Source organism: Delphinapterus leucas, chromosome 7 (assembly GCF_059928025.1).
Source record: "Delphinapterus leucas isolate spDelLeu-1000000601 "Yukka" chromosome 7, BTC_Dleu_Yukka2, whole genome shotgun sequence".
Lineage (NCBI taxonomy): Eukaryota > Metazoa > Chordata > Mammalia > Artiodactyla > Monodontidae > Delphinapterus > Delphinapterus leucas.
Window position 1 is genome coordinate 48,942,431 of NC_143135.1, and position 24,647 is coordinate 48,967,077.

The 24,647-nt window shown below is 42.0% G+C and overlaps 1 pseudogene; it reads left to right on the forward strand.

Annotated features, from left to right (window-relative positions):
• Positions 1–1,261: 1,261 nt before the first annotated feature.
• On the forward strand, positions 1,262–22,870 carry LOC111171020 (olfactory receptor 52M1-like; annotated as a pseudogene).
• The last annotated feature ends 1,777 nt before the right edge of the window (positions 22,871–24,647 follow it).

Below are 24,647 nucleotides of genomic sequence, written 5' to 3' on the forward strand. Positions count from 1 at the left end.
GGATGGTGCCAGAAAAAGCTAGAGAAGAGGCAGATACACTGCATGTCGCTGTCCTGGCCGTCCTACCCAAGCACCAGCAGCAAATGCAATCCCCATCACAGATCCAGGGTGGAACATGAATGACCTAGAAGATAAAGCTTGAATTGAGCATTATGGAGAGTGCATCCTGGTAGGGCTCTGAAAGGGAGTGCTGAAGCAGAAGTTTAAATGAGGTGTAAGGAGTGTGCCCATGGCTACCAGAAAAATCCCTCACATTTGAGAGAATACAAGGCATATTGCAATATACAAGTGTGGATCAACATAATCTGAAGAATTTCAACTAATCAGACCTTTTGTGTCTCAGAGAGCCCCAGATACCCAGGAAGAGTTGAAGAGAGAAGTTGTTTTGGATCTCCGAATATCTCATTTGGTAGGACTTGTTTTCAAAGTTTTTGAAAAAAACACAAGACCAAAAAGACCTGAAAAATGAGGCAGCAGGTGTCCCTTTTGGTGGTGGCATTCTGAAGAAAAAGGGAACAAGAAATCTGAGGAGAGGGTAAGATTCCCAGGGCCCAAGAGAGTGAAGGATGGCCCACAGAAGGAAGACCCCAAAAAGGGACATGTTAAGATGAGTCCCCAATAATGCCTATTGTAAGCAAGAAAGCTAGGGCAATTTTTCTCTCATTGGCCTAGAAAAGAAACTGGAAGAGGATGAGAAAGGATTGTTCATGCCAGAGATAACCAAAGGTGATGAAGAATTGAGGGAGCCTGGGGAGTCTTTCAGGGGAAACAGGCTCCATCTCCCTTTCCCACCAGGAGCCCCAGGTAAACCTTTTGGTGGGAAACAGACTTTCTGATTGATCCTGGAGCCACTCATTTGTTGAACACTCGATTAAGTTAACCCCAAAAGGCAAAATGGTGTAGAGAGTCTCCAAAAAGCTTCTCCAAAACCTTTTTGCAGTCTCTAGCCTGTCAGATTGGGGCCACCAACTTAAAACACAGTTTGTTTGCATGGCAGAGTGCCCGGTCCCACGGCTGGGGTGAGATTTATTAACTAAATTGGATGCTACAGTGGCTTTCACACCTGGATGACTGGAAATCATGGTATCCTGTGCCTTGCAGGTGGCCCTCTGTCAAGGAATGGAGGAGTCCACCAACAGCATTCCTGAAGACATCTTTCTTTGGGATCATGGGCTGATGGAGGCTCAGGAAGAGCCAGGACTACTGGACCAGTAAAGATGATGCCGAAGCTGGATACTCAAAACTCCGAGCTTAAGGCGATATGCCTGAAAGGTGCAAGCAAAACAGGTATCCAGCCTTTGATAACTGCTTTTTCAAATACCAGCTTATTCTCCCTTGTCAGTCACCATATAATACTCCCATCCTGCCTGTTAAAAAGCTCTACACTGAGGAGTACTGGTTTGTTCAGGACCTAAGAGCCATACATTAGATAGTGGAAGATGTTTACCCTGCAGACTACCTTATCTAGAGACTTCCATCAGTTCACGGTGCTAGACTTAAGAAACATTTTTCTGTATTCATTTGAATCCTGAGTCTCAAGAATTATGTTTTTGAATCCAGTTTGACAGTATTGCATCCTTAAGGATTTAAAAACTCCCCCACAATATTTGAGGACCTGCTGGCTAAGGATTTAAGAGCTCCAGCTATAGGAGCAAGTGCTGCTTCCTTAATCGCTAGGAAGATGAAGGAAAACTCAAAAACACTGTGACTACTTTGAACTTTCTGGCTGAATGAGGTTATAAAGTCTCAAAAAAAGGCCCAGATGTCCCAAACTGTGCTGAAATACCTTGGATTTGAACTGAAAAGAGGGCAAAGGAATTTGCTTCCAGATCACAGTGAGGCAGTAGCCAGAGTGGCACTGCCCACCACCAAAAGACAGTTTTGTGGGTTTCTGGGAATGGCAGGATTCTTCCACATTTGGGTTGCAAACTTTGGGCTAGAGCTAACTGTATGAAGCCCTAAAAGAGGCTGACTGTGATCCCTTAGAAGAGAGAGAATGTCAAAAGGGCTTCCAGACAATTAAGGAAAAAACTACTGACTGCTCCTTTTATGGGGTTGACAGATTTGAAAGAGCCATTTGATCTCTTGGTCCTTGAGAGGCAAGGAGTGGGGCCGGGGGCACTGACCCAGAATCTGGGGAATACAAAACACCCAGGAGACTATTTCTCAAAGACTTTGGGCATCATAACTCAGGATGGCCAACATGTTTGAGAGCCATAGCTGCTACTTGTGATTTGTTGCAAAGGCAGAGAAATTCATTCTCGGAAAGTCAACCATGGTGCATACATCCCACTGTGTATTGCCACTTTGGGAACAAAAGTGTGGATACTGGCTTACTTCAGGCTGCTTAGGAAGATATATGGCAATTTTGCTTGATAGTCCAAATGTGACTCTAAAGACTGTGCCCTCTTTCAACCCAGCCATGTTGTTCCCCACTCCTTTGGAGGGGCCATGCATGATTGTTTGCAGATCACTGAGCAGGTATACTCTAGCCACCTGGACCTGGCCGATGTTCCCTTTGGAGATCTGGACTTGGAGATAGACTATGATGGAAGTATTCAAGGACCATGGAAACAAGATGGCTAGATATGTGGTGGTAAGCTTGCAAGAGATCCTAGAAGCAGAAACTTTGCTAGCAGGTACCTTGGCTCAGAAGGCTGAAATGATCACCCTCACTCTATTTTTTACATCTCGGCGAAAGTAAGAAGGTTAACATCTATACGGACTCAAAATACTCCTATTTGGTTGTGCATGCACATGGGGCAATTTGGAAAGAGAGGACTGCTCACCTCTGAAAAGAAATCCAACATGTGCCAGATGTTTTGAAACTGCTAGATGAAGTGCTCAAGCCAAAGGAGGTGGCAGTTATGCATTGCCTGAGACATCACAGATCTGAGTAGTTTCAAAAAGAAAAAAAGCTGACCAAGCTGCTAAAGCAACTTCCAGGACAAAAACTCCTCCAGTTATGGCTCTGATCCCAAGTATACATCTGACCCAATTTAGCCTGAAATGCTAAATGCACCTGAGGACCTTAAAATTTCACAAGAATGGGGGTTTGATGCTACTCATCTAGAATCTGGGGCTTGGCTGGTGAATGACTAAGGAATGGTTTTAATTCCTGTATCTAATGGAGGAAATAATAGAATCAATACACCAGGGCACCCAGTATGGGCGTGATGCCATCCTCCAGTGGATACAGGACCACCTCAAAGGACTAAACATGCAGAGGACAATTCAAAGAATCATATGAAAATGTATGATTTGTGTTAAAAATAATTCCAAGACTGGGCCTCCCCTAGCCCACATTGAAGTCCAAGCCAGAGGGGAAAGCCTGGGAGAAGACTGGCAAATAGACTTTACAGTCCTGCCCAAAGCAAAAGGAAAGTTTTGCTACCTACTGGTGATGGTAGACACCTTTACAGGTTGGGTAGAAACATGCCCTTGCCAGACTGAAAAAGTTTCAGATGTAGTAAAGGTTTGCTTAAGGAGATAATTCCTAAATTTGGGCTACCCAGCTAAATTCAGAGTGCCAGCAGAGGCACGTTTATTGCTAATGTTACTCAGGAGGTATCTAAACAACTTGGAATAAAATGGGATTTGCATGAATCTTGGAGGCTTCAATCAACTGGAAAGATGGAAAAGATGAATGATACTTTAAAGAGAGCTACAGCTAAAATCTGTTGCGAACCTAACTTAATATGGGATAGAGTATTCCTGTTTGCACTGCTTAGAATTAGAGTGGCCCCTAGAAGCAGGCTCCAATTGAGTACTTATGAAGTACTGTGTAGGAGGCCTATCCTCTATTCTGAGTGGGTAGGTAGACAGATACCTGATCAAAAGGTAAAATAACTAGACACTATGTTATGTACAAACATTCTTATTATTTTTAAGTGTTATTAATAAATTTGCTACTAATCTATTTTTTGACAAACGTTACCCTCCACCATATTAGACCTGGAGACTGGGTATTCCTAAAAACTTGGAAGGATGCACACCTGGAGAACCAACTCCAGACCTGGTGGGTGGGGCCTTACCAGGTTCTGCAAATAACCTGGTTCACTTCTGTTAAATTAACAGGAGTCAAGCTGTGGATCCATCACATGAGTGAAGCTGCCTCCTGGCTCGACTATAAATCTACAGTCATCCCCATTTACAAAAAAAAAAAAAAGACATCTACAGCCCTAGCAGAAAGTCAGTTCTTCTGCAAGTCTGAACTGGTGGCTCTGGTTAAAATCAAAGGAAGTATCTTAGATAAGTAATGAATGACTCATACCAATTCATAATAATATTTGTAATTGGTTGGAGTATTTTTCTGATTATTTGCTTATGTCCCTTTGCTTGCTTCCTGATTTAACCATTTATCTGAGTGTATGGTAGGCAAACTTGTTATTTGTCATGATATTAATAGGAGATACTTAACCCTGTTCTAACTTAATCCTTGTAATAATGGGGTTAGTACCAAAGGTTAGGGTCACCAGTGTTTTCCCATAAGCTGTTGGCCCTGAGTATACTGACGGCTCTTGTAATTATCATCTCACTGGTGTCTGCTGCCTCCTAGAAAGAAAATAATTATGTTGTCTCAGAGTATAGCCAGAGGTGAAAATTTAAGTGGTTGTTGGATATATCATATCATCTCTCAGACTATTCATGAACAAAATCTCCCTTCAATGGTCCTGATAATTGATTTTGATATTGTACTGGACCCCATGACCGCCTATAATCTTTTGCCTTCAAACATCACATTCCAAATCCAGAGATTTAGGGGACCTCAAAATATTCCAATCCCTTGCTTCATTCTGTTTGAGGTGGCTTCCATTTCAGGGAAAGTTACTATTGGTCCATTGCAGTCCCTTGCATTTCTCATGAGAAAATGTGATGCCCCCAAATCACCTGAAATGTACAATTGACAAATGTGTAAGGGCTAAAAATAACATCCATTCTGGAGAGCCAAACAAGTTAGATATCATGTAAACAAACTATGGAAGTCTTGCAATGGCTCTCGCCTCTGGCTTGATAATGTAATTTCTGAACTCCCCAAAAGTGAAAGCATCAGTGACTACCTGGGAGGTAAAGCTGGTGCTACTCCAGGATATATTTGTTGTATAGCGAGTGACTCACCACCATGAGGATGGGCACATTGCTTAGATAGCTAGCAAGTTGAAGGGTCATGCCTGCTGGGACACTTTATAACCCCTCTTTCCATGCACAGCCCAGAGAACATCACTTCTCTCCCTAAATCAAACCCTAACCTTTAGAGAGATGTTGGCAGGGTATGAGGACAATATAAGATAAAGTATTCTTGGCATCTTCATACCAAGGTTAGAGTGTGTCAATATAGATATGATTCATAACGTTGCCACAATTGGACAAACTGCCGAGGACATGGCTAAAAGTACTGTGGTCCAATAAACATCTTTGGATTCAATGACTTGAGTGGTCCTCAATTATAGAGTAGCCCTTGATTTCTTAGTGGCAAAATGAGAGTATGTGTAGGGGCTTATACCATGTGCTGAATGATATAAATACCTCTAGAGAAATTGAAACATATGTCAAAAGGCTACTTGGTTGCAGGATGCAGGTAAAGAGGACCTGTTCCAGGACTTATTTTCCTGGTTGCCATCTGGGTAAAAAAAGACTCTTTCGGGGATTGCTACAAGATTGCATTTTGATCATCATTCTTATTGTAATCTGTTAATTCTCAAATGTTTGTCTATGTGCTGTGACAAAGCAAAGAGGGATGTAGTGTGTTCATAATACAAAATACTGATATTAGGTCTGGGACTCAGGAATTCTTTGAAATGATAGTCTTTCTCTCCTCTAATCCTGAAAGGCTAACATCATCAACCACACTCAGCAGGAATTAGCCAGAGCCGTCATCACCCCTGTTCCCCTCATGATTGAGGAATATGTAAGAAAGGAGGGGAATGAAACCAAGCAGATCCCTATGGGGCCTTCCTGGGCATAAGGCCCTCTGCATCCCGTTTCTCATTTGTAGAAAAATCTTTGGTCTCCTAGGCCTTCCAAGCTTCAAAAAGCAGACTTGAGCAGTTAAAAATTGGACAAGTGAGAAAATGCAGAAACAAAGAAAAAGAAGTCAAGCCAGAGAAGTAATAATAGCTTGAACAACAGTTCATCCATAAAACAGTCACAGGACTCCTAGTTTCTCCCCAGCGGATATAGATAACAATGTGGTGCATATCCTTGAGTTGTTTTTACAGAAATCAGGACCCCAAGGGATGGAAAGTGCTGACCAGTCAGGGAGACACAGACAGTTGAAACCAAAAGAGTGATGACCAAGATGCCAGAAATCTCTCTTTGTTGCTTAAGACCCAACCAATCAGAAGAACCCCTGAGCTGATCATGCATTTAAGAACTTTACCCTAAATTTTAATCGTTGAAAATCCTTACCTGGCTGGGAAAACTGGACAGCTACATGTAAAAGAATGAAATTAGAACACTCCCTAACACCATACACAAAAATAAACTCAAAATGGATTAAAGACCTAAATGTAAGGCCAGACACCATCAAATTCTTAGAGGAAAACATAGGCAGAACACTCTACGACATAAATTACAGCAAGATCCTTTTTGACCCACTTCCTAGAGAAATGCAGATAACTAAAATAAAAAATGGCACCTAATGAAACTTAAAAGCTTTTGCACAGCAAAGGAAACCATAAACAAGATGAAAAGACAGCCCTCAGAATGGGAGAAAATATTTGCAAAAGAAGCAACTGACAAAGGATTAATCTCCAAAACATACAAGCAACACATGCAGCTCAATATCAAAAAAACAAAAAACCCAATCCAAAAATGGGCAGAAGACCTAGACATTTCTCCAAAGAATTTATACAGATTGCCAACAAACAAACGAAAGAATGCTCAACATCATTAATCATTAGAGAAATGCAAATCAAAACTACAATGAGATATCATCTCACACCGGTCAGAATGGCCAACAAAAAAATCTAGAAACAATAAATGCATGAGAGGGTGTGGAGAAAAGGGAACTCTCTTGCAGTGTTGGTGGGAATGTAAATTGATACAGCCACTATGGAGGTTCCTAAAAAAACTAAACATAGAACTACCATTTGAGCCAGCAACCCCACTAGTGGGCATATACCCTGAGAAAACCATAATTCAAAAACAGTCACGTACCAAAAAGTTCACTACAGCTCTATTTACAACAGCCAGGACATGGAAGCAACCTAAGTGTCCATCAACAGATGAATGGATAAAGAAGATATGGCACATATATACAATGGAATATTACCCAGCCATAAAACGAAATGAAACTGAGTTATTTGTAGTGAGGTGGATGGACCTAGAGTCTGTCATACGGAGTGAAGTAAGTCAGAAAGAGAAAAACAAATACTGTATGCTAACACATACATATGGAATCTAAGGAAAAAAATCGTCATGGAGAACCTAGGGGCAAGATGGGAATAAAGAAACAGACCTACTAGAGAATGGACTTGAGGATATGGGGAGGGGGAAGGGTAAACTGTGACAAAGTGAGAGAGTGGCATGGACATATATACACTACCAAACGTAAAATAGATATCTAGTGGGAAGCAGCCACATAGCACAGGGAGATCAGCTCAGTGCTTTGTGACCACCTAGAGGGGTCGGATATGGAGGGTGGGAGGGAGGGAGACGCAAGAGGGAAGAGATATGGGAACATATGTATATGTATAACTGATTCATTTTGTTATAAAGCAGAAACTAACACAACATTGTAAAGCAATTATACTCCAATAAAAATGTTAAAAAAAAAGTCATGTACCAAAACGTTCATTGCTGCTCTATTTGCAATAGTCACAACATGGAAGCAACCTAAGTGTCCATCAACAGATGAATGCATAAAGAAGATGTGGCACATAGATATAATGGAATATTACTCAGCCATAAAAAGGAATGAAACTGAGTTATTTTTAGTGACGTGGATGGACCTAGAGACTGTCATACAGAGGGAAGTAAGTCAGAAAGAGTAAAAGAAATACTGAATGCTAACACATATATATGGAAATTAAAAGGAAAAAAAAGAAAATGGTCAGAAGAACCTAGGGGCAAGATGGGAATAAAGATGCAGACCTACTAGAGAATGGACTTGAGGATATGGGGAGGGGGAAGGGTAAGCTGGGACAAAGAGAGAGTGGCATGGACATATATACACTACCAAACGGAAAACAGATAGCTAGTGGGAAGCAGCCGCATTGCACAGGGAGATCAGCTCACTGTTTTGTGACCACCTAGAGGGGTGGGACAGGGAGGGTGGGAGGGAGGGAGATGCAAGAGGCAAGAGATATGGGGACATAAGTATATGTATAACTGATTCACTTTGTTATAAAGCAGAAACGGACACACCATTTTAAAGCAAGTATACTCTAATAAAGAAGTTTAAAAAAAGAAAAAAAGAGCCTTACCTGAAAGCAGCTGGGGAGTTTGGGTCCACTGGGCATTAGCTACCTATTGTATTGTTATATATTTCCTTTTAGTAAAAAGGAAAAAGCTTCAGGAGATGATAGCAGAGGAACCAAAGTATAGCAGCACAAGGCAACAAGGGGATGAGAACATAAGACAAGAGGAGTACTTGGTGCTGCTGGGATACGGATTTCATTCAATGGCTAAGAATAGAAGGTATTTTCAAATTAGGATAATACAGCCTAACACTTGCCAGGTCATTCTGACACCCAAATTAACTAACATTTCCAAGTGGTATCTAGCCAAGTACGAATGTCTATGAGGATGTATATCACAAGGGGATTCCCATCTAATTGTATATCCATGGTTGTTTCAGGTTCTAACAAAATCCTCCCATGTGTGGAAAACACAGAACGGAGTAGACTGTCAATAACCTACCTAAGAGTGGATATGGGGAGGCTAGGGATTGGATGGGTTCAAGCTCAGAGAAAATTTATGGGTAGGATGAAGGATGTACAGGGAATTCATTATAAGTACAGGGAGCCAGATACAGGGCTAAAGAATGTGGGAAAGCTCACAAAAGAGGTGAAATTCAGGGGTGGGTATCAAGAAGAGATGGCGATAAAGAATTCAGGTATAGGAATAACTTGGTCCAGGACACATGTCTAGTGTCAGTACTAGCAGTTAGAAGCAGACAGATGTGGGCTCATGTCTATGCTCTTAACCACTGTGGTGTACCACTTCCCTCAAACAAAGGATGAGTTCAGGTTTGATTCAATACCCTAGCTCTAACACTTGTAAGCCATAAATTTGAAAAAATGCTTTACCTATACTGAGCATCAGTATTCCTGTTTTGAATGAGAATTAATCTTCTAGCTTCAGAGAAGATGAATTTTCGTTTCACTCAAATATTTTTTCCGTTATAATCATTTCATTCCCTGGTCTAACAAGCTCAGGGTTCTGTTCATACACCAGAGTTGTGCATGAACAATGGCTGATTTCAGAGCAACAGTAACAACTCATTGGTAAGGTTATAAACCAGAAATGCAATATTCAATTTATAAACAGAAATGGAGCTACATATTTGGGGTTGCTGGTATCATTATGTTGGCCTGAAGCAGCACATTCTCTTCAGCTTTGACTGACCTACATCGGAAGCTAGGTTGCAAGATAGGTTTGTCTCATCTAATTAACCCTGAATTGGCACAGTCAAATGAAGGATTAAGATATTTATTGACACCAAGCTTGATGCTTTCCTTTGTTCTGTAGAGCCCAGTCAGCCATTGGTATCTCATGCTTGTGCCAGGACGCCGTCTCCTGGACAGTGTTAGAATGAGCACAGATAATATTTGCTTCTGATTCACCTCTGCTTCCAAGGCTGAATACACATCTGATTTAATATATATTTAAGGTGAAGAAAGTTAATTTCTAATGCTCTTCAGCACATCTCATACCTCTGCATCAATTGAGAGGTTGTTTTGAGTTGGTCCATAAAATCAAGTTAAAGACAGAAGCCTTATTTTAGCCTTCAATTTAAATGCACTGATTTACTGAATACTTATTTCTAAATAACATGCAAGAGGGGAAGAGGGGGAAGACGGCAGAAGAGTAAGACGCGGAAATCACCTTCCTCCCCACAGATACATCAGAAATACATCTACACGTGGAACAACTCCTACAGAACACCTACTGAACGCTGGCAGAAGACCTCAGACCTCCCAAAAGGCAAGAAACTCCCCACGTACCTGGGTAGGGCAAAAGAAAAAAGAATAAACAGAGACAAAAGGATAGGGACAGGACCTGCAGTAGTGGGAGGGAGCTGTGAAGGAGGAAAGGTTTCCACACACTAGGAAGCCCCTTGGCAGGTGGAGACTGCGGGTGGCGGAGGGGGGAAGCTTCGGAGCCGCGGAGGAGACCACATAAACAGGGGTGCGGAGGGCAAAGCGGAGAGATTCCCACACAGAGGATCGGTGCCGACCGGCACTCACCAGCCAGAGAGGCTTGTCTGCTCACCCACCGGGGCAGGCGGGTCTGGGAGCTGAGGTTCGGGCTTCGGCTGGAGCACAGGGAGAGGACTGGGGTTGGCAGCGTGAACACAGCCTGCAGGGGGTTAGTGCACCACGGCTAGCCGGGAGGGAGTCCAGGGAAAAGTCTAGAGCTGCCGAAGAGGCAAGAGACTTTTTCTTCCCACTTTGTTTCCAGGTGTGCGAGGAGACGGGATTAAGAGAGATGCTTAAAGGAGCTCCAGAGACGGGCGTGAGACGCTAAGGCTGCTGCTGCAGCCACCAAGAAGTCTGTGTGCGAGCACAGGTCACTCTCCACACCTCCCCTCCCGGGAGCCTGTGCAGCCCGCCATTGCCAGGGTCCGGGGATCCAGGGACAACTTTCCCCGGAGAACGCACAGCGCGGCTTAGGCTGGTGCAACGTCACGCCGGCCTCTGCCGCCGCAGGCTCCGCCCGCATCTGTACCCCTCCCTCCCCACGGCCTGAGTGAGCCAGAGCCCCCGAAGCAGCTGCTCCTTTAACCCCGTCCTGAGTGAAGAACAGACTCCCTCCAGCGACCTACACGCAAAGGCGGGGCCAAATCCAAAGCTGAGCCCCTGGAGCTGTGCGAACAAAGAGGAAGGGAAATCTCTCCCAGCAGCCTCAGGAGCAGCGGATTAAATCTCCACCATCAACTTGATGTACCCTGCATCTGTGGAATACCTGAATAGACAACGAATCATGCCATATTGAGGAGGTGGACTTTGAGAGCAAGATTAGTTTCTCCCCTTTTCCTCTTTTTTGGGTGTGTATGTGTATGCTTCTGGGTGAGATTTTGTCTGTATAGCTTTGCTTTCACCATTTGTCCTAGGGTTCTATTTGTCCATTTTTTTAAAAAAATATTTTTCTTACTAATTATTTTAATAAATTTATTTTCTTTTCTTTCTTACTTTCTACTTTTTCTCCCTTTTATTCTGAGCCGTGTGGATGAAAGGCTCTTGGTGCTGCAGCCAGGAGTCAGTGCTGTGCCTCTGAGGTGGGAGAGCCAACTTCAGGACACTGGTCCACAAGAGACCTCCCAGCTTCACGTAATATCAAACGGCGAAAATATCCCAGAGATCTCCATCTCAACACCAACACCCAGCTTCACTCAACCACCAGCAAGCTACAGTGCTGGACACCCTATGCCAAACAACTAGCAAGACAGGAACACAATCCCACCCATTAGCAGAGAGGCTGCCAAAAATCATAATAAGTCCAGAGACACCCCAAAACACACCACCAGATGTGGACCTGCCCACCAGAAAGAAAAGATCCAGCCTCATCCACCAGAACACAGGCACTAGTCCCCTCCACCAGGAAGCCTACACAACCCACTGAACCAACCTTAACCACTGGGGACAAACGCCCCAAAAAACAGGAACTACAAACCTGCAGCCAGCGAAAAGCAGACACCAAACACAGTAAGCTAAGCAAAATTAGTAGACAGAGAAATATGCAGCAGATGAAGGAGCAAGGTAAAAACTCACCAGACCAAACAAATGAAGAGGAAGTAAGCAGCCTACCTGAAAAAGAATTCAGAGTAATGATAGTAAAGATGATCCAAAATCTTGGAAACAGAGTGGAGAAAATACAAGAAACGTATAACAAGGACCTAGAAGAAATAAAAAGCAAACAAACAGTGATGAACAACACAGTAAATGAAATTAAAAATACTCTAGAAGGGATCAATAGCAGAATAACTGAGGCAGAAGAACGGATAAGTGACCTGGAAGATGAAATAGTGGAAATAACTACAGAGGAGAATATAGAGAAAAGAATGAAAAGAACTGAGGACAGTCTCAGAAAACTCTGGGACAACATTAAATGCACCAACATTCGAATTATAGGGGTTCCAGAAGAAGAAGAGAAAAAGAAAGGGACTGAGAAAATATTTGAAGAGATTATAGTTGAAAACTTCCCTAATATAGGAAAGGAAATAGTTAATCAAGTCCAGGAAGCACAGAGAGTCTCATACAGGATAAATCCAAGGAGAAACTCTCCAAGACATATTAATCAAACTGTCAAAAATTAAATACAAAGAAAACATATTAAAAGCAGCAAGGGAAAAACAACAAATAACATGCAAGGGAATCCCCATAAGGTTAACAGCTGATCTTTCAGTGGAAACTCTGCAAGCCAGAAGGAACTGGCAGGACATATTTAAAGTGATGAAAGAGAAAAACCTACAACCAAGATTACTGTACCCAGAAAGGATCTCAGTCAGATTTGATGAAGAAATTAAAACCTTTAGAGACAAGCAAAAGCTGAGAGAGAGTTCAGCACCACCAAACTAGCTTTACAACAACTGCTAAAGGATCTTCTCTAGGCAAGAAACACAAGAGAAGGTGAAGACCTACAATAACAAACCCAAAACAATTAATAAAACGGGAATAGGAACATACATATCGATAATTACCTTTAATGTAAATGGATTAAATGCTCCCACCAAAAGACACAGACTGGCTGAATGGGTACAAAAACAAGACCCATGTATATGCTGTCTAGAAGAGACCCACTTCAGACCTAGAGACACATACAGACTGAATGTGAGGGGATGGAAAAAGATATTCCATGTAAATGGAAACCAAAAGAAAGCTGGAGTAGCAATTCTCATATCAGACAAAATAGACTTTATAATAAAGACTATTAGAGGAGACAAAGAAGGACACTACATAATGATCAAGGAATCGATCCAAGAATATATAACAATTGTAAATATTTACGCACCCAACATAGCACCTCAATACATAAGGCAAATACTACCAGCCATAAAAGAGGAAATCGACAGTAACACATTCATAGTAAGGGACTTTAACACCCAACTTTCACCAGTGGAGAGATCATCCAAAATGAAAATAAATAAGGAAACACAAGCTTTAAATGATATATTAAACAGGATGGACTTAATTGATATTTATAGGACATTGCATCCAAAGACAACAGAATACATATTTTTCTCAAGTGCTCATGGAACATTCTCCAGGATAGATCATATATTGGGTCACAAATCAAGCCTTGGGAAATTTAAGAAAATTGAAATTGTATCAAGTATCTTTTCCAACCACAACGCTATGAGGCTAGATATCAATTACAGGAAAAGATCTGTAAAAATACAAACACATGGAGGCTAAACAATACACTACTTAATAACGAGGTGATCACTGAAGAAATCAAAAAATACCTAGAAACAAATGACAATGGAGACACAACGACCCAAAACCTATGGGATGCAGCAAATGCAGTTCTAAGAGGGAAGGTTATAGCAATACAATCCTACCTTAAGAAACAGGAAACATCTCAAATAAACAACCTAACCTTGCACCTAAAGCAATTAGAGAACGAAGAACAAAAAAACCCCAAAGTTAGCAGAAGGAAAGAAATCATAAAGATCAGATCAGAAATAAATGAAAAAGAATGAAGGAAATGATAGCAAAGCTCAATAAAACTAAAAGCTGGTTCTTTAAGATAAACAAAATTGATAAACCATTAGCCAGACTCATCAAGAAAAAAAAAGGAGAAGACTCAAATCAATAGAATTAGAAATGAAAAAGGAGAAGTAACAACTGACACTGCAGAAATACAAAAGATCATGAGAGATTACTATAAGCAACTCTATGCCAATAAAATGGACAACCTGGAAGAAATGGACAAATTCTTAGAAATGCACAACCTGGCAAGACTGAATCAGGAAGAAATAGAAAATATGAACAGACCAATCACAAGCACTGAAATTGAAACCGTGATTTAAAGTCTTCCAACAAACAAAAGCCCATGACCAGATGGCTTCACAGGCGAAATCTGTCAAACATTTAGAGAAGAGCTAACACCTATCCTTCTCAAACTCTTCCAAAATATAGCAGAGGGAGGAACACTCCCAAACTCATTCTACGAGGCCACCATCACCCTGATACCAAAACCAGACAAGGATGTCACAAAGAAGGAAAACTACAGGCCAATATCACTGATGAACACAGATGCAAAAATCCTCAACAAAATACTAGCAAACAGAATCCAACAGCACATTGAAAGGATCATACACCATGATCATGGGCGGTTTATTCCAGGAATGCAAGGATTCTTCAATATACGCAAATCAATCAATGTGATACACCATATTAACAAATTGAAGGAGAAAAACCATATGGTCATCTCAATAGATGCAGAGAAAGCTTTCGACAAAATTCAACACCCATTTATGATAAAAACCCTCCAGAAAGTAGGCGTAGAGGGAACTTACCTCAACATAATAAAGGCCATATATGACAAACCCACAGCCAACATCGTCCTCAATGGTGAAAAGCTGAAAGCATTTCCACTAAGATCAGGAACAAGACAAGTTTGCCCACTCTCAGCACTCTTTTTCAAAATAGTTTTGGAAGTTTTAGCCACAGCAATCAGAGAAGAAAAGGAAACCAAATCGGAAAAGGAGGAGTAAAGCTGTCACTGTTTGCAGATGACGTGATACTATACATAGTGAATCCTAAAGATGCTACCAGAAAACTACTAGAGCTCATCAATGAATTTGGCAAAGTAGCAGGATACAAAATTAATGCACAGAAATCTCTGGCATTCCTATAAACTAATGATGAAAAATCTGAAAGTGAAATCAATAAAACACTCCCATTTACCATTGCAACAAAAAGAATAGAATATCTAGGAATAAACCTACCTATGGAGACAAAAGACCTGTATGCAGAAAATTATAAGATACTGATGAAAGAAATTAAAGATGATACAAATAGATGGAGAGATATACCATGTTCTTGGATTGGAAGAATCAACATTGTGAAAATGACTCTACTACCCAAAGCAATCTACAGATTCAATGCAATCCCTATCAAACTACCAATGGCATTTTTCACAGAACTAGAACAAAAAATTTCACAATTTGTATGGAAACACAAAAGACCCCGAATAGCCAAAGCAATCTTGAGAACGAAGAATGCAGCTGGAGGAATCAGGCTCCCTGACTTCAGACTATACTACGAAGCTACAGTCATCAAGACAGTATGGTACTGGCACAAAAACAGAAAGATAGATCAATGGAACAGGATACAAAGCCCAGAGATAAACTCACGCACATATGGTCACCTTATCTTTGATAAAGGAGGCCAAGAATGTACAGTGGAGAAAGGACAGCCTCTTCAATAAGTGGTGCTGGGAAAACTGGATAGGTACATGTAAAAGAATGAAATTAGGACACTTCCTAACACCATACACACAAAAGACTCAAAATGGATTAGAGACCTAAATGTAAGGTCAGAAACTATCAAAGTCTTAGAGGAAAACATAGGCAGAACACTCTATGAGATAAATCACAGCAAGATCATTTTTGACCAACCTCCTAGACAAATGGAAATAAAAACAAACAAATGGGACCTAATGAAACTTAAAAGCTTTTGCACAGCAAAGGAACCATAAACAAGACCAAAAGACAACCCTCAGAATGGGAGAAAATAGTTGCAAATGAAGCAACTGACAAAGGATTAATCTGCAATATTTACAAGCATCTCATGCAGCTCAATAACAAAAAAACAAACAACCCAATCCAAAAATGGGCAGAAGACCTAAATAGACATTTCTCCAAAGAAGATATACAGACTGTCAACAAACACATGAAAGAATGCTCAACATCATTAATCATTAGAGAAATGCAAATCAAAACTACGAGATATCATCTCACATCGGTCAGAATGGCCATCATCAAAAAATCTAGAAGCAATAAATGCTGGAGAGGGTGTGGAGAAAAGGGAACACTCTTGCACTGCCGGTGGGAATGTGAATTGGTACATCCACTATGGAGAACAGTATGGAGGTTCCTTAAAAAACTACAAATAGAAGTACCATATGAGCCAGCAACCCCACTACTGGGCATATACCCTGAGAAAACCATAATTCAAAAAGAGCCATGTACCAAAATGTTCATTGCAGCTCTATTTACAATAGCCTGGATATGGAAACAACCTAAGCGTCCATCATGGGATGAATGGATGAAGAAGATCTGGCACATATATACAATGGAATATTACTCAGCCATAAAAAGAAACGAAATTCAGCTATTTGTAATGAGGCGGATAGACCTAGAGTCTTTCATACAGAGTGAAGTAAGTCAGAAAGAGAAAGACAAATACCGTATGCTAACACATATATATGGAATTTAAGAAAAAAAATGTCATGGAGAGCCTAGGATTACGACAGGAATAAAGACACAGACCTACTAGAGAACGGACTTGAGGATATGGGGAGGGGGACGGGTAAGCTGTGACAAAGCGAGAGAGAGGCATGGACATATATACACTACCAAACTTAAGGTAGATAGCTAGTGGGAAGCAGCCGCATAGCACAGGGAGATCAGTTGGGTGCTTTTTCACCTCCGGGAGGGGTGGGATATGGAGGGTGGGAGGGAGGGAGATGCAAGAGGGAAGAGATATGGGAACATATGTATATGTATAACTGATTCACTTTGTTATAAAGCATAAACTAACACAGCATTGTAAAGCAATTCTATTCCAATAAAGATGTAAAAAATAAATAAATAGTAAATATCAAATAAATAAATAACATGCAAGTGATCCAGTACAGAGAAACATAGCTCATCTATTAAAATCTAAAAGGCAGAGGTCATCATTTGGACAAGGTGATTACTGACCCAAGTTTCGAAAGCTAGATATGAATCTGTATGGAATGAAATTCCTCTTTTTACTGGGCTGAGGGTATAACATGTGCACAGGCACTGAAGCAAGAAATAACCCTGTATATTTCAGCAACCACAAGCAGTTTTACATAGAATATATCATTTAAGATTGGGGAGCAGGTAGCAAGCTTTTAGAAGTTTCTAGCTTCTCCTGAGGTGCGAGAGAAGTAGAATCCTCTGGAAAGGGCGTAGAAGTAAAAATTAGATTATTTCTGTATTGATTCTAGTTCATTAACCCCTGCCCTGACATTGGCTCCTGGTCTGAGGGAAACGATTAAGGATGTCTGTCTCAGTCTTAACCCCTCCCAGAAGCAAAAGCAGCAGTGATGGTAATAACAATGCTGTTTCAGCACCTGGCATGTTTCCTTACTAGTCCATGTTTTTACGGTATCTCAATTATGAGAGCTACACAGAGATAGGTATTATTCCTATTTTATGCTTGAAAAATTGGGTATGAAACAACTTGTTCAAGTTTACACAGTGAGTATGTAACCAAGCTGGCTTGCAAACTCAAGCCTTTTCAGCTTCAAAGGCCATGTCTTGTCACACGTCCTAAAGCGTGTTGCCCCACAACCCATGAGAAGCCCATTAGGACACACCAGGGGATAAGCCAAACAGAAAAGTTTTCCTCCTTTCTAAGAAATGGGATTTTAGGTTGGGAGGTTTATGTTCAGAAAGATTTAAAGGAGATGCACTGCTCTACTCAAGTCTCTGGGGTCCTTCTCTTACAATGTAAAGCAGAATGAGGGAAAAACCTGCACTATCTCATTTGTAGGTAATAGCTACTTGTCTTTTTTTTTTTTTGCGTGACGCGGGCCTCTTACTGTTGTGGCCTCTCCCGTTGTGGAGCACAGGCTCCGAACACGCTGGCCCAGCAGCCATGGCTCACGGGCCCAGCTGCTCCGCGACTTGTGGGATCTTCCCGGACCGGGGCACGAACCCGTGTCCCCTGCATCGGCAGGCGGATTCTCAACCACTGCGCCACCAGGGAAGCCCCCACTTGTCTGTCTTGAAGTTAACTCAGGACTCTACCACCATCTCCAAATGCTGTAAGGATACCAAACTTCCTTAGAGATTGACAGCCAGGCTGAGCTCTAATCCCAAGAAGATTCTTCATCCCTCCTCTAGAAAAGCCTTCCTGATTTCTACTTGGTGTCCTTAGACTAGCTGTAGACTATAGGGAGTTTGGAGAACGAGCAAGAGCAGGACTTGGACCCAAGGGATCATGATTCAAATAAGAAGTCTCCCCTACATAGATCCAGACCTCTATGGACCAACCCTGACATGCTGCAGATAACTGTTCAGTTTTAGAATCTGTATCCATTCTGTGGGACAAAGCCTGCTATTTTCCTTCTCCACTGAGATGGTGGAAAGGTTAAAAATGAAATTCCCTTTACCCCTGAACAGAATGCTTATAAGTGACAGGCCTCAGAGGCATTTGCAGAGCCCCAGGCTCTTGTTGACACTACCCATCCCAGGTAAGAGCATCTTACAAGGAGAATCTAGAAAAGGAGTAAAAGTCATCAGTAAGCATTCCCAACTCGTAAGGAAGAACAGACTTGGGACTCCTGGGCATCCAACTTTAGATCATGCTCCTGTATAAGTCTCCAAGACCCAAAAGGAAGGAATTCTCTTGGAAGGTGATTTAGAAAGGGTGGAGTCCACATAGAGTCACACACAAGGAGGTTGAAGAGGACTCTAGTTCACTAGCCAATACAGGATCCTCCAAAATACCTCCAGGTGCTTTAAAAAGACATGATATTTTATTTTTATTTAACATAGCCAGGCACCATGCTAGCGTAAGTATTACAACAGAGAATGAGATAAACACGCTCCCTACTCTCGGGAAACTTATATTCTGTTCAGGGAAACACGCAGGTAAGCAGGCAATCCATATTACTATGTGTGTGCAGTACAAAGACAGGCCTGTTTAGGGTGATACCTAAGCTGTGGCAGTATGCATCTGTAAAGGTCTAGGTGAGCAAGGTGAGAAGACTCTATTCAAACACCAGGAAAGAACATCGGTAGTTAACAGGGACAAAATAACTTGACAGAGCTGGGAAATGGCAAAATTCAGCCCCATAGGAAAGTAGTGAGCAGGGTGAGCTGAGAATGGTAATAATAGTGGTTGGTGTTGGTAAATGTACTTGGATACAGCTCAGGTGGGAGCTGTCCTGTAGCCTCCTTCGGTTGTGTTTAAGGTGTGAGGGCTCGGCTTCTGACTAGGGAGGCATAAGTTAAGGTGTGTTAGGATCTTAGAAAGAATAATGGTCACCAAATCTAGTCCCAAAGCTCAGCCCCTCCACCCAGCAGTTGAAGTGCATCCCCCCAGTCGTGGGTACACTTTTCAGTTTCATATGTTCCTGGAGATAGACAGGAAGAGGAAGAGATGAGATGGAGACGGAATGTCCATCATGAAAACAGCTCTGTGTTGTTAGGTATGAGGAAGCAAAGAGGGATAAAAATCAAATCTACCTAACTCCAGGGCTTGAGGCCAGTTCATAGGAAGAGGCACATTAGACATGGATCTAATAAGGTCTGGAACGTAGTAGAGGTCTGCCTACTTTCAAGAGAAATCACTTCTTATGCCAATAATTCACTACGTATAGATTTAGCCTCTTATGTAATTTGGTCTGTGAGATCCTCCTATAACATGACTGCTCTGCCCAAACGTAGAGGGGAACCACTGTCCCAGGGTGTGGCTCAGCAGTGATGAGACTCAACATCAGAAGGGAAGATAATGTGCAAGATGTTTCAGTGTCTATCATAGGAGGAAGGTAACCACTGTAAGTGGGACAAGCATCAGAACAGAAGACAAATTCATTTGCCAAGTTCCGCTGATTTTTCTATTCAAAAATTTTCCCTTTTCTGGAGTAAGACATTTCTTTGCATGATTACAATTTTGCTTAGTGGGGTAAAGTAGACAAGACCCCTTTAAATGTAAATGTAGACAGCGTGGTCAAGATCATTTAGCACTTGACCACAATGAGATTATAGCTCTTTTGTCTTTGGAACTAGTTCTGTGAAGTTGTCCACTTTCAGATGTGTCCTTCTGAGGAAGCAGGCAAGTTTTCAAGCGATGATACTGGTGAAGACTGTACACTATTGGGATCTGTTCTGATATATCCAAAGAAGAAGTGGCATGGTCAAGGGGGCAACTGAAGAGATCATCTACAGAGGCCTGGGAAGGGTTAAGAAAACTGACAAGGGATGGTGGAGGCCCAGGACTAACCCCAGGGAGCAGCATCACCTAACTCAGGCCTACCAGGTAAGGCAAGATGCAGTTGCCAGAACACAAGTGTGGGGTGGGGGGGGTGTCACTTTTCAGGAGCTGTGGTCTTTGGTAGAAAATCACAGCACTGCCAAGTGCACCTGGCAGAAAGGGACTGGGGAATAAGTTCTTGATGGCTAGTCTCACCCTCTTATCTCCTGCGTCACATGAGCTGAGCCCACCTAGAAACTGGAGGGAAAAAGAAAAGCAGTACTCCATAAATGTCAGCTTCTGGGGACAGAGAACAGAGATCAGGAGGAATAGATGGAGAACAGATGGAGAATAAGCAACACAAAGGGTAAGAAACAAAGACAGGGTCCCCCCAGCCTAAAGCCTTGCCTCACCCCACCTCCTCACCTCAATCACAGGCTGATTGTTGTGCACTCTTTCTTTCCCAGCCCCAGTAACTCAGCCTTTTCATCTTCCCTTTTTCCTGCTTCTGCCAACACTTTCTCTATTCTCATTCATAGTCATCTATGAGAATCTTGAGATGGAGGAAAATCCCAGCTCAAGTGGAGGGATTCTGTGGGATAAAGTCACTACAAACAGCTTACACGAGTTGCCTGGCACCTTGTGGCATACTCCTGGCACCATGGCTACTTGGAGAGAGACATTCCAACGTTTCTTGAAGTTTACTGAATGTATCTTTGGTTTTACACATTAGTCTCAACTGTCTAAAGAGGTAAAGCTTAGGGTTACTGTTCCTCAGACACTGCCTTCTCATTCAATCCTCATGACTTCTCTAGGACACAGTACTTAATTTTGTTGTAGAATGAGGTCAGTTGTATTTAAGTAACGGGATAAATTAATTTGCCTCAAGCTCCTACTGCCAAGATATGAAATCAGATCTGAAAAATTCTAAAGGCCAGATACTGGCTACTTTGCTATATCCAAACCAACTAGGCTCAAGATGTAGAAGACAAAGCTTCTTACATACTTATTCCCCTGACATTCTTCTATTGTATATAGGAACACATTCTGGCATGATCCTTTAGATCCTAAAAAAAAAATAAAACTATTTCCATGTTGTCTTTCTCAATATATATTTCCCCATTAAACAATTGCTCTGAACTCTGAGTAAGGCCGATTCTTTGGCCAAATAGTCATCTAGGCTTCATGCTAGTCTACAATGAATGTTATATTTTTTCCCTCCTGGGGAGAACCCTCTCTGCTTCTAGAATCTTATCCTCACTCAGCCTCCAAGAAAGCAGTAAGCCCTTGCATGGATCTACCTTTGGGCAGACACAAACTGAGCTCCCATCATCAGCTCTCACCTGTCAGAAATCATTTTTGTTCCACCCCCTGGAGAGTCTTCTTCACCAGCTTGCATCTGCCTTGTGATCTTGGTCTGCAGATTAAATATTTCAGCTCATCCAATAGCTAATGCTGGCCCCAAGATTAAGCTTTGACTTACCATAGAGTCTAGATAGTCCCAGGGGTCTATCTAGAGTCCCAGACTGTATCTTTCAGTATCAATGCATCTCTAATCAAGGAGCCCTCACACCAAATCCTGCTTATATGATTCTAAGAAATACCTAATAGCCAACCTACAAGAGTTAAATGACTTAATAGTTACTTGTCCACCTTAGGTCACTTTCATTGATGCAAAAACATTACTTTGAGAGTCATATTGCAAAAAAGATATTCATACATTTCATTCAAGTATGTATTCTGGCTTGTGCTTGAAAAATCTGTAGATATCTTCACATAGTAATAACTTGTGACATTATTCTGTAACTTTGAAGAATGTTTATAGAATCTTATCCAGTCAACAACCTATTCCTTATTATAGGACCTAAGAATATTCTTGTCTTTTATTTCCAGAAAAAAGTTCTACTGCATTTTGAGGCACAAGTGAGAAGGTGCATTTATAACTAGCCACGCTCACTTTTCATAATGTCTGCTCGGGACCCAGCTCCTTCCAGCTCACTGGCATTCCAGGATTGGAGTCCCTGCACATCTGGCTCTCCATCCCCTTTGGCTCCATATACCTGGTGGCCATGGAAGGGAATGTCACCACTCTGGCTGTGGTAATGGTGGAGCACTGCCTGCACCAGCACATGTACTTCTTCCTGTGCCTACAGGCTATCATTGACCTGGTTCCGTCCACTTCCACTATCCCCAGACTGCTGGGAATCTTCTGATTTGGTGCTGTTGACATTGGCTTGGATGGCTCCTTGGCTCAAATGTTCCTCATCCACTGCTTTGCCACGGTTGAGTAAGGCATCTTCCTTGCCATGTCTTTTGACCACTACGTAGCCATCTGCGACCCACTCTATCATACCACAGTGCTCATTTATACTATGGCGGGATGTTTGGGGCTAGCTGGCCTCTTCTGGGGTGTATTCCACATTGGACCCCTGCCTCTGATGATCCACCTGCAGCTGCCCCTTTACAAAGCCTGTGTCATCTCCCACTCCTACTGTGAGCACATGGCTGTGGTCCCCTTGCCATAGCAGAGGCCAGATGGAAGCACTTAACAAGCCAGAGGGTTGAAATTACTCTAAACACTGGTGAAAATCAAAGGGGCTTGGCCCACAGGGAGTGTTAAAGATAGTTAATAGGATAATGTGTCCCAAGGGCCAAAATAGATGGGCATCCAGCAAGGCTCTGCTTACCATTCATAGAACAAGGCAAGAATGGAGGCTGAGGAGGCTGAGGATGGTCACTCCAATGAAGTCAGTCTCTTGCTCAGTTCCCAGACCTGTGCCAGGGTTAAGATCTAGGACTGTAACTAAAAAGGTACCTGGATACCTAAGTGGAAGAACTGTGAAAAAAACATGCTTATTATATACCATTATGATTTCCTGAGACCTTCCTAAAAGATACCTTTGGCCATTTACTCAGGCAATTTTATACTAAAAAGAGGGGAATACCAAGGCATTGAAGGTTAAAGTTTGAGTTGACCCTGACACCCAGAAATCAAAAGCATAATCATGGTCCCTCTATTAGAGTTGGGGTTCTACTCTGGGTAGCAGAGTCTAGTTAGTAATTGAAGTTTTGGAGAAAGTTCTCAGTCACTTAATGAATAATTAAAATGACTGTACTTGGTACAGTAGGTTGGTAGGTTGAGTAACTTCCATGTGGTGTTGCTGGCCTATGAGGTAAGAGCCAAAGAGTCGGGAAGGCCAAATAACCTCTAACACTTCTCTCCACCAAGAGTCAAAAATGCTTCAGAGGTACATGGAGAATCTGGCAAATGTATTGTTTTCCATCTTAGTGATAAAATACCAAAAACAATTTCCATTAACGGGGGTGGACAATAGTTCTCATATGCAGTTTGCCTCAAGGGCATGTTAACTCTTTTCCTGTGTCATAATATAATTTAAAGATGACTGGGCATCCTATGGACCTCCACCATCATCCATCGATGGCATGTTGATCTGGCCAAATGAGCTAGAGGTGTTTAGTACAATAGAGGCCTTAGTAAGACACACATGCTCCAAAGGGTAGGAGACAAATCTTAACACTCAAAACCTAGAACTTCAGTGAATTTTAGGGGGCCAATGGTTAAAAATCATTATCAGTAAAAGATCTTCATCTTACATATTTTACCAGATAGAAAGCATAATGCCTGCCACCTTGGATTCTGAAGAGAATGTATCCCTCACTTAGGAATCTTGCTTTAGTCCATATACCCAAAGACATGGAAGTATAGCTTTGAGTGGGCCCAAAGCAAGAAGGCTGTTTTAGGTCCAGACTACGGTACAAGTATCACTGCCACTTAACATTATGAACGAGCAACAGTAGCAGCAAAGGAGACTACGTGTGGACCCAGCCATGTAGGTGCCCCATGATCAAGGTTGACTGCTGCCTCTGAATGCCTGTCATCAATAGACATCAATGCTGAAACCCAGATATAATAGGGTTATTCCTCAAGGAGGCCACTTGCTGGCAAGTCAACTACTCTGGGCCTCTTGAATCCTAGGAAGTACAGTGGTTTGCACTACCAATGACACATACTATTCTGGGCATGTATTTGCCTTTCTTTCCCACAGAGCCTTAACCAGCACTTCTCTTTGAGGGCTTCCTGAATGCCTGATTATAGGCAGGACATCCCATCTGACATAGTACTGAAAGAATAGACACTCTTCAGAGAAGGATATGCAGGACAGGGCTCATAACCATGGGATCCACTGGTAGCATTACCAGTTTCACCAACCAGAAGGAGTTGGACCCACAGGATGCCAGAGCAGTCTTCTAAAAACAGCTAAAAAACAGTTCAAAAGGCAG